This window comes from Maylandia zebra, linkage group LG19, assembly GCF_041146795.1.
Source record: "Maylandia zebra isolate NMK-2024a linkage group LG19, Mzebra_GT3a, whole genome shotgun sequence".
Lineage (NCBI taxonomy): Eukaryota > Metazoa > Chordata > Actinopteri > Cichliformes > Cichlidae > Maylandia > Maylandia zebra.
The window spans coordinates 5,564,230-5,578,336 of record NC_135185.1 but is presented as its reverse complement, the minus strand read 5'-3'; the positions used below and the strand labels follow the sequence as shown (position 1 = coordinate 5,578,336).

At 38.8% G+C, this 14,107-nt stretch overlaps 1 protein-coding gene across 1 annotated transcript in view; it reads right to left on the bottom strand.

Annotated features, from left to right (window-relative positions):
• kcnh5b (potassium voltage-gated channel, subfamily H (eag-related), member 5b) overlaps window positions 1-14,107 on the bottom strand; it is a 194,467-nt gene that overhangs the window by 9,116 nt on the left and 171,244 nt on the right. The gene's annotated exons all lie outside the window — the stretch shown is intronic.

Below are 14,107 nucleotides of genomic sequence, written 5' to 3'. Positions count from 1 at the left end.
GAATACAAATCAGGAGAATCTCTGTCACAGCTGAGCTGATGATACATGATGTGATCGGATCAAACATGATGAACCGTCATTGCTTCATATCAACTAAAGCAGTAAATGTTCCTTCCTATTATCATGATATGCATTGCAGATGTTATACAAAGTGCATCTAAACAGTGTGATTAAAGTGCGTCATCTGGTAAAGTGAAAGGGATACTGAGTGTCAGCTGAAATGAGATTAAATGTCAGCAGAAGTGAACGTGCTGAAAGGAATTAGTGTCAGATAACTGTCAAGTAAAACAGAGGTTTCTTTCATCACAGTCCAAACTAACTCCCCCAGAAGAAATATCTGGAACAAATATATTTTTGCCTTTTGTTTGTGTAGATGAAATGTTTCACTGACGCTTCTGCCTGTTCAGTCAATTTACCGATTGAAAATGCTGGCCACAGGGACAATCTCAGCCAATCCTCTTAGAAAACTTCACATAGAGCTTAGTATTTGAGTTGCTTTAGTGCACCCACAGTGGCTACTACCTGCAAGCCCCTTTACAACCCATCTTGGCCCCAACTCCTCCTTTTAATGAAGTTTTTAACTAAAGCAGTGTCTTGCTGCTGGTCCTAGAAGAATGCCACCAAATTAAAAAGAATTAAATGAATGATAAATAGACTGGCTCTTATTATGCTTTTCAACTCGAGCAAGTCATGGTTTAATCTTGCCCAAGGACACTTTGGTATGTAGACTGAAGCAGCCAGGAAACAAACCACCAACCCTCCAATTAGTAAATGACCCACTCCACCCTTAGTGGTTATTTACAAGCTTAAATAACCACTGACTGCTGATTGCTCACTGATTGTCCTGACTGAAATCACATTTTTGATTGGTTAACTGTTAAATTACAGTCTTCTGGTTTAGAAGCTTTTTTTTTTTCGCGCATCCAAATAAGCTGTCAGTGCCCAGCATTAAGCTAAATCTGATTAGGTCTAGAGCAGTTTTTAAATTTTTTTAAATGCCATTTTACTGGTAATAGGGGCTGAAACTGGTAAGTGATTCAACAGGAAAATCCCTAACACCGCAGGTTATTTAAGCTGCAATCCAACGCCTTGTTAATCGTGTCTGCTCTGTTCAGTGTTGGGGTTTTGCTGCTGCTCTGGGTGGGGAAGTCACATAACAGACAGTGGTGATGCAAATAACAATCCTTTTGACTGCAGTGGCCCAAGCTGAACCACAGCTTCTTTAGTTACAGCGACAGCATCTGTTCCATTATGTCAGGGACTTTTTCACAATAATAATAATCTTATAGTGTTTTTTTCCCCTTCAAGTTCTCTGTGTTTCTGTTTCTGTTTCATTTGGGCATTAATATTTAATCTTTGCACACTCTTGTTGCTGACTATCGACCCTGAGGCAGGGATGCTCACTTCACCAAGAATTTCCTGTCTAATTATACAAGTCGTTCCTAAACTCACGGCGTCTTTTCAACCAATCAATCAGCCAACTCTTGATTTGAACTATATCGTTGTAGGGTCTTTACCTTACAATGTAAAACGCCTTGAGGCAGTTGTTGTGGATTTCTGCTTGACTAGTTATACCCGAGACTCAAAACTGACTCAAACTTATCAGCTGGTTATTGCCAACATATGGCTCACACAAACTAACTCTGCTGTCACTTTAGGGATGAACTACTGAACTTTGAGTACTGACAGGACTCAACATTACTGGTTTCTTGGAAGAAGACATGACAAAGATAATATTGATAATAGTTTGTGGTTAAATACAAAGTGTCGGGTAACCAGTGTTGGGTGTAACGCATTACATGTAATGCATTACTTTAATTGCATTACATTTTTCAGTAACAGTGAAGTAACGGATTACTATTAAATTCAGTCATTTAAATCTTCTTTTATTCATTTTTAATTATGTTGTTACTTGTGTTACAAAGGTTATCCAGTTATCTGGCCGAGGAATAAAAAATAAAAACAAAACATCAAACAAACAGCCTTTTCCCCCTGCGTAAATGGGCTACAGTCATTTGATTTCAGTTTGTGTGCAGGGCTACAGCTTTTGAGTAGAGATATGCACATTACTTGTATTTTTATAGCACAGAAGGACAAGAGCTTAATAGTAAAGTGGAAACTGCATCCAAGACAGAAACAAATGGATTTTACTGATAACAGAACATTTGCACAGACAGCATGCTAACGCAAAGCTAGCCAAGAACACAGAGGGATTTTAAAGCTAAGTGTATGCCGACCCCCAACCCAGCAGGCAGAATCCGAACTTAAAACAGGTATCAAAAGTAGTGATGAGTCATTTGTGTTTCTAGAGTATGAAACAGTGTGACGATCCTATCTCTTTGGGCTGATTTTCAACTGATTTTCAACTTTGCTTTAACTAAACTAAAACAAAGACTAGTTATGTTCTCATTAGAATTGGGATTCAGATTACAGTCCCACAGACTAACACAAGGTTTGCATTGTTAACTGATAATTACGAAACGGTGTGTTTCAGCTCATTTTAAGGACTAATGAGAAAGTAATATAATGAGTAGTGTAACAAATTACTTTCTCCAGTGAGTAGTTACGTAACATACTGCATTACGCTTAAGAAAAGTAATGATACATTGATTTTCTGGAGTAAAAATCCCAACACTGGTTTTAACATGTAGAAACATTAGATCCAAGTTCTTGTCTCTCCTTTTTGCATCTCACTTTTTTTTTAAATCAGGAGGATTTAAATTTTTGTGTGAAGAGTTGGTTTTTAAATACCACATAAATGTCAAATACATTTTTTATATGGCTCAGAAGTAGAGACAAATCCTCTTACGGTAAACATGTTTCAACTAAATGAAAAAAATGAGATCTATTGTGAAACCGCCAGATTATCTATAACAACTGAACCTGAACCTCATGAGTACTATTATCTGTGTAGACTTTAGTTTTCAGATGTAAAACGCAGTTGTATTGCCAGATAAGAATACACAATGGAGAACAATGGGCTTTGTTTAGTGCCAACATTATTTTTGCAGTGAGTATGTTTAAACAATAGGTGCAATAACTAAGGCGTTGGCTAGCAGCCATGCTGCTACTTTTCTCAAATGAAAATAAAGTTGAAGATGCTAAACACATACCGTAATTTATGACGGTTTTACAGACCTGGTGTGAACTGTGGTTTTGCTTGTGGGGGTGTTTTGCTCACTATCCTGCTTTATGCTTAATTTATGGTACTGCAATTGTGCCAGTTTGCATATGCACTGGCCTACAGAGAGCCAGTGGAAAGAGGTTTTCAATCAATGCAAACATGTGTAGTATGCTGAATGCTGATGACCTTCAGCTCTTTGTATGTTCTAACTTTGCTCTTCATCACAGCACAAGCAAGCGTACCCCACAGACATATTGTATTGCATATTTTTGACACTGCCCCCATCTGACAGCAGACGCGCTCTGCAGACAGACAAGCAGTCTGCAGCTGCCCACGCTGCCAATGCTCGACCACTTCTGAAGCCCTGTAGGTAGGTACCGCCCTGAGATTTCACTCAGTGATTAGGAAAGCGAGTACTTAAGGTCAGGGAGACGAATGCTCCGGGGCCAGAGTGACATTTTCTTGGCAGAGTTTGAGCTGTGTGTTTGTGGCATGGAGTAGGTGGAATGTGTTTTTGCTAACTTCTTGACTGATTTGTGTTTTGACCAATGTTCTTTTCCTAAAGTAATGATAACAGCTAGTCTGTCTCTTTTATTTTAAGTATTAATAACAAAAAGAAAAACCTGTTGAAAATGTCTGAGTTGAAAAAGAAACATTGGTATTTCCACAGTCACGGCAGAAGGTTTTCATCACAGCATAAAGATGTTTGCCAGTATCATGGATGCAGTCGATGACCTGATTACGTCTACTTTGAAAATCGGTCCAACATGAAAGAACTTGTAGTTTTGGCCATTAATCCATTTCAGAGTCTGTTGCATCTCCTCACTAACAATGTCTGTTAAATTCTCCGTGTTCTGGTGGTGTCTGTGAGGTTGATCTGACCTCTTTAAAGTGAAACTTTGTGGTCCCTGGAAAAAAACAAAAAATGTATTCCATGTTTTGCTTTCCCAGAAATTTTAAACGTGAACCTGAGGGTTTTTCTTAAAAATGTATGACTCCATAACCTTAACAGATATTCAAGGTTTCAAGGTTTTTGTAGACTATTACCCCCACCCCAACATCTTTTCTGACCTAGAACAGCCCTAAAAATCCCTCTCAGTAATTTTTATTCAGATCCATCAGTATAAACACTTTGCCTGCTGGATTTTTAAAAGAAACAAAACTGGTTGGGTTTACACAGTTGTTGGGTGGCTCAGTGGACCTCAGGATGATCGCTCTGACTGCATACACTAGAGGGACCTGACTCATTTCTCACCTTTGACCCAAAGCTGACCCAATTATTCAGGCCTTCTGCCTGCTTGACAGCCAGCACTCACATACGAAGCCTCATTTGGAGTCTGAAGTGGCTGTCCTCCACGACTCATGTACAGAATATAACTAGGAGTTATGAGGAATGCTGCTGAACGGCTCCCTCTCAGCATCATTCCGAAGTAAGAAGCCATGACATGTTGGTCAGTCACAGGAGCTCGTTCAGTGAGAGACTGAGATTACCGAAAAGCACCACTAAACAACACAGGAAATCATTCCTGCCTGTGGCCATCTCCCTGTACAACGCATCCACTTAACACACTGTTTGCTGCTACAACTACACATGTTTCTTTTCCAAATATTTATTTATAAGTGACTTATGTATGTATGTATGTATATATATGTATATATTGTACTATTCTTAGTTAGCGTATTGTCTGTCTTGTCTTAATGTTGGTTTAAAATGGAGCACTGTAACAAAAAATAATTTCCCCCAGGGATCAATAAAGTATTCTGATTCTGATTCTGATTTCTGATAAGGAAAGGGAAGACAGATAAATGGGTTTCTTGTGAACCACTGGGCTGAACAGCTGTCAAATTAATGCAGGGATTACTGTGAACCTGACGTTCCAGTATGATTACTACAAAGAATACAAAAAAGTGGAGTGTGAGCTCTGCTGTGCAGCACCACAAAATCTTGGCAGATTGGTTTTGGCTTTGGATTTACTGCATGAAAAGTTTGAGATGACATTAAGGCTAAAATGATGAATCCTATTATATCATTTATATGTAAGACCTTTGATTACATAAAACCTTTCAGCTCAGTGTTTGAATAGATTCTGAAATTAGTGCTTGTGTACTTCATTTGAATCAAAATGTTTGTTCATGTCTAGGAGTAAAAGGAATTGGATTTGATTTCCTCCCTTTGGCGAGTAGCGTTTTCACAAGCTTTTTAAAAGCTTTCCAAATTCACCAGCAGCGTATTTCAATTAATGATTCTTTCCTACTGGCTCTTCTTTTTTCATCTTTTCAATCTCTCGACCTGATGTGTCTCTTAGAGCTTCTCCTTTGTGCTTCATTTGTAAATATAAAATAAATGGGACACGTACTACGCGCAGCACTTGTGTTTGTTTAAAAACAAAAAAACAAAAAAATTATCTGGATATGGTCAAACAAAAAGCCAAAGTAGACAGTTTTTAAGCTGATAATCAGGCCGAGATGCCTTTTCCTTCTTCATAAAGACAAAAGTTGTGAAACTTTGAGTTGTTATTACCTTCATCACAAATCCTCCCTGCTATGGGAGGCTGCTAACAAAGCTTTGTTATGGCTAGTATAGTAATCTGTCATTAACCCATAAGTTGACTTTTTAGCAACCTGCACACAAGCTTCAAAACGCTGATTAATAATTTAATACACAACAACTCTGGTGCACCAGATTTATTTTATTCCTGATTTTCTCCTGTTTTGTTAGAACCTCGGCCAGGCTCTGCCTTCTGCAATGTATTTTTCAACAGATAATGCAATGAAGCTGCACAAAGCACAGACTTTGCAGGAACAAGGATTTGTATTTTGCATGACAATTTTTAATTCTTAATTTCTCCTGGATTTCAACATCTAATATTTGTGCAAGTAGTTAGGTACAGACACAGTGCAGCTGTAGGTGAACGGTAGAACGGCTGCTTCCTGTCTCTTTCATTCTCTGCTTTTGCTGAGAAACTATTGTGCTACTTTAAAAAGGTGTTTGTCCCAAAAACGTATTAGTGTGTGTGTCTGCGTGTGTGTTCACCTGATTGTCACAGAAGGTCACAAGTATGAGCTCTGCAAACATACTCTCAAGTCCATTTTCTCCTTATTGACTAATTGACTGATCAGCTAATGTTTCAGCACCAGTCAAAAGGTCAGTAGGACCTGAAATTGCACATTGAAATAGTCTGATGTTACCACCTTTCCACAGGATAATCACTTTGGCGGCAATTATCTGAGAGCTGATGTCCATTAAGTCCGTACGGTCCTTTCATAGTCCGCCCACAGTACACTGGAAGCACTGCTGGGTTCCCCTGAGAGCTTCATATGCAAATTTGAGGATTCATAGTATGAAAACATAGAAGGGCACTGAGACAGTCTGGCTGCTTCTCTGGCTCGCTGCCTTAAGTTGTTGCTGCTCATGTTTGTTATGAATCTGATTTCTTAAAGGCCGACTTCCCTCAGTTTGGCGTTCCTGTCTTTTTTCTCTTTGCTCATTTACTGATCTATTCATCTGAGATTGAAGGTAACCATCTAGTTATTGTCGCTTACTGTCAGGTAGTGGAAGTGGCTGCTTCCATAATTACATTGTGCCATTTCAGAAAGGCTAAAAAACTGTAAGACATATAGACACGTAGAAATATCACCCCAGTGATATATGAATGTTAAATGAACTTGTACAAAGTGCAGAGGCGAGGGGACCGTGACTGACTATTATGGCACAGGTCCAGTGTGTCCCTCTCTTTACATAGGAGCCAAATCAACACAATAACTCTGGTGAAACGTTTCTAGAGAGGTGGAAGCGACCTGCTTTTGGCTCATACTAATGGCTCATTAGTAAAGAAGTTCCTCTGCTCTTCTGCTTGTTTTGTGACTCCCATTAACACAGCCCTGGTCAACAAATAAATACAAAAATGGGCAAAAACGTAAAAAATAGAAATGCTTCAAAATGCATGTTTAGTTTAGAGGATGAAAGCATCATGAGTAGAACCAGATTTGCATTAACGGAAAAACTTAAAGGCCAACTTGGAGTCATCTCTTTTGTGGCTACATGGTTGGGTTTAGTGGTCTGCTCCACCATCGCAATACATGTACAGCCAAATGTAAATACCAGCCTTCCCAGTTGAACAAATAATTCAGTTATGGGGGACAAATATGGGGAATAATAATGGGTGGAAAATAAATATATTAAACTGGATTACCTGTTGAACAACATGAACCAGTCATTAAGCTTCATTACCTCCAGTCTTTTTCAAATATTTTATATTAATCATCCATGAAATATAACCATGCTTATTGTTTTAACAGTGACACTCAAGGTCATTTTAATTGTTTTGAATCAAACAACTGATGTCAGGTAGCCGGCTTATTAATTGCTGGCTAGTTCAACATCTGCACAAAGCAAATGTTAGCATTCATCTCAATGCACAATTTTCTACTCAGTAGCAGCATTATCATTACCTTGGTTAAAACTAGTCCAACATTTAAAAATAAAAAATATTAAAAAATGGTCCCTCAGCAAACTGCACAACATCAGGGTGAAAGAAAGCTGCATTTTTGCATAGTTTAGGTACAATGAAGAGAGAGTGTTAGAAAGCAACATGGAATTTAGATGGTGAACAAGCTCGTGTATTAAAGTTTTCTTCCTCCATTTTATGCTAGCTATAGGGCAGAGTGAGGTTTCAATTCTGTATTGAACTACAGTAGAATTGTTGAAGAGCTGGACTTGAAGTTTGTGTTGGATCATACTGTCATAACGTCTGTGTGACAGGCAGGATTTGGACTCAGTTGCAGAACACGGCAGACAGAATGTCAAAAACAGCTTTAACATTACACTCAAGCAAAATACAAAACAAAGGAATCCAAAAATTAGAGAAACACAGAGCAGGAACATAAACCCAACCAGGAGGGAGGACGCAACAATGAACAAAAACAAACTGACAGGAGACATCTGGGAGGACAGCTGAACCTAACTGAGAAAACGAGACAAGGGATGCAAAACTAATTAAAAAGCACAAGAGACCAGTGACTAACAAAATAAAACAGGAAGTGACTGAACACAGGAACAGAAATGCAGACTTGACACAGAACAGAGGAGGGCAGGAAAAACAAACTCTGAGGATAATAAAAGATTAAAAAAGGAGACTGAACCAAGACTAAAAGTAAAATCATGAAATGAAATAAGAATACAAATAAATACTCAAACTGGCAGAAGTATAAATAAATAAATAAGCAGAAAGATACAAACTGCACATTTATCAATAACTGAACTTGAAATGATCCATGATACAAACAAAAAGAAGCTGGTTGCCATCACTACTTTCCAAACCAACCAAACCATTAAAGGCAGTGAATTCTCCCCAAAATAACCATGAATGAAGACACAAAATACTGTACATATATTATAATATTAACACACACACAGCAGCCCTGCAGTAGTGTTGCTGCAGGATTACTGTACATGGACTGAGAGTGACCGAAGCTTTTGTTTCATGAATTTTGTCCATGTGGCTGAAAACAATGAGCAGACCACTTTTTGGTGGCAAATCTCTCACAGAGCACAGTTTAGTTTCCCCAAAGTTGATGAGCATCTGCATGCCATTCTGTACCCCACCTCCACCCCCAGCTCCTCCTTCCATGCTGCATCTGACTTAATCAAAGTCAACTCTGCTGTTGACGCTGGCACTCTTCTATGTCCAGCTCTCGCTGCTACTCTCCATGCCTCTACCTTTCCACACGTGCCCAATGCAGGGCAGAGCGCTCCGAGGAAAAAGCCATTTTCTTTTGACTGTCTGGCTCCTGAAACTCATGTATTTTATGTCTCTTTATCAGTTACATCAAAACTCTTCCTTCTACCTCATGCATCCAAAAAGATTTCAGTTTAAACTTCTAACCAGCTGTAAACTCTGTTAACCCACAGGGCTGAATGGAGAGAGTTTTATGATGCAGTTTAAATTAGGACAGAATGAGCAGTGTCATTTTAACAAGTCGTGTGCGGCGATCTGCTTGATAATGAGAAATGCATCCTCAGACAAGTGACTGAATCCAGTTAGCTAAAACAGAAATGGATAATCACATTTGAAACATGCGTATGCCTGTGTTCTCTGCAGAGGTGCTCGAAGCATCTTGGCACCAAAGATCTATTTGGGAATTCAAAGTTTTAAAAACAGTTTAAATAGAAAGTGTATTTCATGACTATTTCGAAAGAGAGCACAGAGCTGGAGCGGGACTCACATCAAATGTGACATTGTGTTTGCGAGCTGTCCAAATGTACGTCAGGCTTGTTTAAATATTCAAGAGCAGAGCTGAGCAGAAGGAGAGTGTCAGGGTTTATTTAGGGGTTCGCACAGAGATGCTGGTTGGGCTGAGTAATGTCTTCATTTTACTCAGGTCATGATATTCTGACTGCAAGGGAGGAACGAAATAGCAAACACTGCACACTGAGGAGGAAATGTGAAGAGGACAGATTACATAATATTAAATGCAGAAAGTGTCTGATGTGTATAATATTTAATGCTGTATGTATGAACAGAATAAAGTGCTATGATCTTATGCTCATTTCTTTTTTGTCTTTTATAAGACCCTGGCCACACAATACAGCAGTGCTAAATATGAAAGGATAACAAGAGGAAAATGTGGACAGGACAAAAGAGACATGACAAAACAAAAAGACAGAGAAGACAAGAGAAAGAAAATAGTAGAGTGGAAAATGGAGAGAATGGGATCAAAGAATAAAGTAGTGAGGGCAGATAAATTAAAGCTGAGCAGCAACAGGAAACAACATACGTCATTAAGAAGATGGACCCAAAGAAAGCGAGGACCTGAAATACTAACAGAGCAACATGACACAACAAGAAAAACTGATGATCCAGAAAGAAAGGAAATAGATGGGCCAGAGAGTGAAAAATAACACTGTACAGTTAATTACGCTGAGAAAGGTTAGACAAAGCGGGAGGAAAAGAGCACACCACTTGCAAAAAAACAAAAACGTCATTACAGGAAGAATCTGTAATTGCACACATAATATGGCATACATAGAGTATATGAGAGCCTTCACTGCAGTGTGATTAAGCTTAGAGAAAGGTCATGTTTACTGCTAAATATATGATACATATGTTTATTGTCTTTAGAGGTAGGTGAAAAGATTAATGTCAGGCTTTTTAATACAAAGCTACAGCTTGCATAAAGACTAATGATGGCAAAGGAAATGCTGACTAATGCTGTTGTACTTACAATAAGGATGAAACAAAAAGCTTTTATGCATCATTTTTAAAGGCAGTTATTGTACAGCTGATGTTTGGAAGACCCCCTAACACCTAGTGTGTCATATTTGATGCATAACTTTGTGACTTTGTGACACGGGGAATTTCAATGAAGAGGTCATTAGAAACATTATTGATATACGCCACATTGCGCATCATGTGTTAGAACATCCTTGTACTTGTATATAATAACAGAAATGTCAGTAAAAGCTTTTAGCAATTGCTTTAAGATCATTTTCTGCAGTAACCTGTTTGGAAAAAGGTTTGACAAAGTCTTCGTGACTTTCAATTAGAGATAACCAAATGGGCTATGGATGTTAATATGAGGTACTTTGCAACATGTTTCTCCTGAAAATGCTCACATCTTGGAAATATATACTATATAAAGTAAAGATTAGCCTAAAGAAAGAAACAATGAAAAAAAAAAAAAAACACGAGTAAATGAGGCGTGAGAGTGAAAGAGAAAATGACCAGGAGGAATAACAGACATTTCTGCCTCCTTATCTACCAAACTCAATATCAACTGTGGCCCGTAAAGAATTTGCTGCAAAGCATTGTGGGTCATGATTACCTCCAGCCTCTCCCTTTCTCTGGCTACATATTATTATGAACTGATGTCACTCCTTTATCATTTTCACTTCACTCCTAAAGAAGAAATCTCTTTTTCTTTTTTTATCTAGTGATGGTTTCTCGTTTATGCAGAGCTGCCTACAGTCATGCGGCGCTCTCACTCACTCATTCGTCACTGTAATTGTTCAACGGGAAGCAGCTACGTGTGAACGAGGTGAGAGGATGTTGTGGCAGAAATGACAGAGGAGGTCATTAGAGAGCGTGACTTGTTTATGTAACGGGTCAGACACATATACAGTACTGTGCAAAAGTCTTAAGTAGTCCCTCATTTCTGTATTTTTTCTAAATAGATACAACAATTTACTGAGCCTAAACTCTCTTAAGCAAACTTTCTTTAAATCGTGTTCAGAAAAAGCTAATAGGCTTTTTTGAAAGGCAAGCCAAAGCTCTCCTTAGGATGTCGTCTGAATTTTGTTTGTTCTGTCAGGATGAGCCCACACTTCTTGAGTAATGCCGCAGCCTGGTCAGATCATCTTCCGATTTGCTTTTACTGTATTCCATCAGTTTTGACAGGATCTCCAACATCAATAGCTGAAAAACAGCTCTAAAACATAACTCATTTGGACTCATCATTCCACTGATTCTAATTGCTGGTCTTGAGTAATTTGGCATATCTCAGCCTTTCTCCATATTTCCTTTCCTTAAGAAAAGCTTCAGTCTGCTTACATTTTGAGAACAACGTTTCTCTTTAATAAACCCAAGATTTCAAGCACACATGTTTCTTTTTAAGTTCTTAAAGGACAAACATTTGTTTTCCATGGCAGATGGCAGCCCAGCCTGAGTCCAATTATTTTGGACTCAGCCTTTGTAGAACCTGTTCCCTCCTCTGCCACTTAAGAACTAATTAAACAAAAAGATGGTCGCTCCTTCTACAGGACAAAAAAGGTTTCTTGGTTTTCCAATTACAATGTGTCAACTTTAATAAGCGGATAAAAACAAGCAAATTGAAAGTTTAATGATATGATCAGTGAAAAAATTGCACTACTTTGTTTTTCTTGAGGATGATCTCAACTGTGGAGATGTACTGCGCAGTATATCGCTATAGATATAAATATATCCACCCAATTTATCTGCCACCTCTTTCAGTTACAAGTTATTACATGCTTCTAAGCAGAATGTCAATAAGTCAGAAAGTTATATTCAGTTTATTTCTCTCTTCAGTTCCCAGAGTATCAAATGAAAAGTCGTTATTTTGTCCTCTCCAAGAAAAATCCAATTTGCCATGCTTTGGGTGTTATGAACATGCTATCTTAAGAAATAAAGATGATAGTATTGTTTAATCATCACTTTTGCAACACTCTTTAATGAAACGTTTCAAACAGTACCCCAGCCTCTTTTGAACAACAACACCAAAAAATAAGAAGATAATTGAAGGTCAGCACTTCAGTAAAAAGTTTCGTTTTTTTTATTAAAAATGGTAGACGACAGCATTAGAGCAAGTCTGCTGCCCTGTCTAAAGCAGAATGCATTTATGTTTGATTTTATTATTTAAATGTATCATACTTAAGATTTACACAAAACCATACCTGTTTCTGTCACTATAGTAGTCACCACAGTTTGCTGTGAGGATTATACCGACGGAAAAATGATCCAACATAATGAAGCTTTATTTTAATACTGGATTTGTCACTAATCCCTACTAGAAATACTACAAATGTTCTAGTGTTGGACAGTAGCGAACCAAGAGTAATGTGAACCAGTCAGCTTTTATAGAATCAGAATTTGTTACTGAGATCTGGGAGGTGTGCACTTTAGGGATGTGATATTCCACTGTCATATTAATGATATAGTGACACCATGCCTTTACGTTCCCTAGTGCGCACAACAATGAGACGAGACCAGACACGTCTGACTGCGAGAGAAAGCGTGTCACCCTCCAATGATGATTTAGCAAAAAGGGAGCTACTTCAACAACCTCCAGCAACGCACAATGCTTTGCAAAAAGAGCAAGAAAAGTTTTCCTGCTAAAGGAAATTTGTTTCATCACTTGAGGCAAAACTACAGTATCGAGCACAGCTAGGCTGTGAGGGCACGTGAGTAGGAGACAGTAGCAGCTGATGATGTGTGGGCCAAAACTAAACAATAAAAAGACTCCACCAGGCATCACCGGAGCACATGCTGGTGTACTCCATATGATAGGAAGAGCGAATAGTGGATGAAAATTACTAGACCAGTTAAACAGTGGTAAAGGCGGATGCACTGGAAACATGTTACAACATTCCAGGTGAAAAATAATTTTCAGTTTCAGTTTTATTATGTGACAATATTGTAAATTACGTTACTTTAATTTGAGATGTAATTACAATATATCGATAAGACGATACATGTGAATGCATCTAGGATACATCTAGGCCAACCCCTAGTCACCATCAGCTCTGTACAGTTTTGCAAACACATTGACATGTCTTGAAAGAAACAGAAATTCTTCACTGAACATCTGATTAACACTGTGGAGCATTTGAAGCATCCATCCATCCATCCATTCACTTCCGCTTATCCTTTTCAGGGTCGCGGGGGGCGCTGGAGCCTATCCCAGCTGTCATAGGGCGAGGGGCGGGGTACACCCTGGACAGGTCGCCAGTCTGTCGCAAGGCTAACACACAGGGACAAACAACCGTTCGCACTCACATTCATTTGCACATTCACACCTAGTGACAATTTGGGTTATCCAATTAACCTATCCCCACAAGCTGCATGTCTTTGGATGGTGGGAGGAAGCCGGAGTACCCGGAGAGAACCCACGCAAACACGGGGAGAACATGCAAACTCCACACAGAAAGACCCCGGCCTGATGGTGGAACTGAACTCAGGACCTTCTTGCTGTGCGGCAACAGTGCTAACCACCATGCCACCGTGCTGCCCTTTGAAGCAAAGATGATAATATATATGGACATTTTTACCATCATAACTTGGTTGTACTAATAAGTGCTAATTTTGACATGAAATTTTAGGCATCTAAATTATTTTAGTTTGTTTTTACCAGGGGAAGATCAAACGTTTGTTCTCACCATACTGCACAATGAGATAACTTCTAATTGGATCCCTTCCAAACGTGTCCCATCTTTCTACACAACTGAATACGTTTGATTGGCTCTCGTCT